Genomic DNA, 2,129 nt, shown 5'->3' on the forward strand with positions numbered 1-2,129 from the left:
GCAGGGGCGGGGCTTCGAGCGCGCTTCCCGCTCAACGCCCCGCCTACCCGCTCTTCCTCTCGCTTTCAAACTGGAGAGGCGCGGAGGTGCGTGTCGAGCGTCGGACTACAACTCCCGGCATGCAACGCTCAGGGCTGCAGTGACGTATTCTGGGGCCACACTCTGCCATCTGCGAGTCTCTGAAAGCGTTGGGTTGTTTCTTTTTTTTAAGATTGGTTTTTATTAAAGAATGAGGCAGTGTGTACAAAATACAAAGTGTGGAATTTCAAAATACAAACAGGAGGGAATTGGAACGTGTAAGTTTAGAACTGGAAATTAGAAGTAACTGAGATGAGAACAGGGATCAAAAAAGACAAACCAAAGGTAAAGCAGTAAGACAGAGGACATTAGACCTGAAAATCTATAGTCCTAATCTTTCTCATTTTACGCATTAGTAACAAAGGCTCAGAGAGGAGAAGTGGACTACTTACGTATTTATGTGCGGCTACAGTAATGCACTGGGTTTTTAAAATCCCCACAACGTATAAATTATGTGATCTACCTATCCCATCCTTATATTACAAGATTTTAAAGCTAGGTAATTCGCTGTCGTGTCAAATCCCAAAAGTTAGGGTTGAATATCCGATGCACAGAGAGCCAAACGCAGTCACATCAGCGCTTAAGAGCAGAGAAGGGTTCAGGAGCAGAGAAAGGTTTTGGCCAAAGCATTAGGGCGAGCCTGACTCACCCATTATGCCTTTGAACATAATGGGTGAGTTAGGAGTGCGGGAAATGGGATTCCCAGCCATCAAAGATGTTCGTCCCCACCCCCCTCACCAAACGCTCCCCCAGCCCCCGCCAGTCGATCAACCTTCTGAATGTCATTGAGGAAGTCTGCAGGACCTAAAGATTCTTTTTTTGTCTTTAAAGAAAAACAAGCTAATTAATCTTGCAATCAGTCCCTGGGGATTGGGATAAGAAGACGATCAATTATTAGTAAAATAAGTAAGACACATAATTTTTACAATATAGGCTAGGTTGTATAACTACTGTTGATCTAATGCTCCTTCGACCACAGCACAAATTAACCCCAACGTCTAATTCTGAAAAAGTTGCTTCAGAAGAAAGTGGGAATAAAATTACATAAATAGTATTTCCCGAATCGTGTATACCGTCATATTCCCTGACGGGCTTCAGAGCGCATTTTAGTGTGTTATTACTTCCACTCATGCGTTGTCAGTAAACATTGACACTGAGCTGGGCACTAAGGCCATAGGAGACATAAAGATACAATTGCAGCCCTCAAGGATTCAGATGATTTGGTCTACCCATAAGTGAATAAATCTTGGCAGGGCGCGGTGGCTCACGTTTATAATCCCAGCATTTTGTGAGGCTGAGGGGAGAGGATTGCCTGAGCCCGCGGGTACGAGACCAGCCAGGGAAACTTGGCGAGACCTCATCTCATAATCAATCAAGAAATGAGCCGGGCATCGTGGCGGGGGGCCTGTAGTTGCCACGACTTGGAAGACTGAGGCAGAAGGATCACCTGAACCCAGCGGGTCAAGGCTGCGGTGGCCCTGAGCGTGCCACTGCCCTCCAGCCTGGGTGACAGAGTGAGACTCCAACTCAAAAAAAAAAAAAAGTAAATAAATTTAATAGGTGATGATAACTGGCATTTATCTTGGCTTTACCACATGATTATAAGCCCTCTGTAAACAAGAATGCTGTCATATTTCTTTGTGCTCAAGTGATCGAGGCAGGCAGGGTAGATAGTAGGTGCTGAATAAGCACACGTGACCATTTCTGTTCATTTATGAAAAATCATTTCTGCCGGGCCTGCTAACCTGGAAAACACTGCCAGATACGCATTTGCTCTTGCAGAGACAGTCCCACGAGGATGTGGGCTAAAAGATACACGCACTTCAAAGTTTCACCTTCATTCAGGCCACTCAGGCCACTCAGGCCCTTCGAAGTGTTTTGTTTGTTTGTTTGTTTGTTTGTTTGTTTGCCATCTCCCTCCTGAAAAGCTTGGTCCTGCCATTTCCACAATCCGGTTTCCAGGCTCGCACTCCGGCGACTCCGGGTAAAGCCTCCAGCGAGCCCAGGGAGCGGCGCGCGGGCCGACGTCCCCTCGCGGGTGGCCGGGCCGA

This window comes from Carlito syrichta, unplaced genomic scaffold (genome assembly GCF_000164805.1).
Source record: "Carlito syrichta isolate Samal-C Ts95f unplaced genomic scaffold, Tarsius_syrichta-2.0.1 Scaffold305675, whole genome shotgun sequence".
Classification (NCBI taxonomy): Eukaryota; Metazoa; Chordata; class Mammalia; order Primates; family Tarsiidae; genus Carlito; species Carlito syrichta.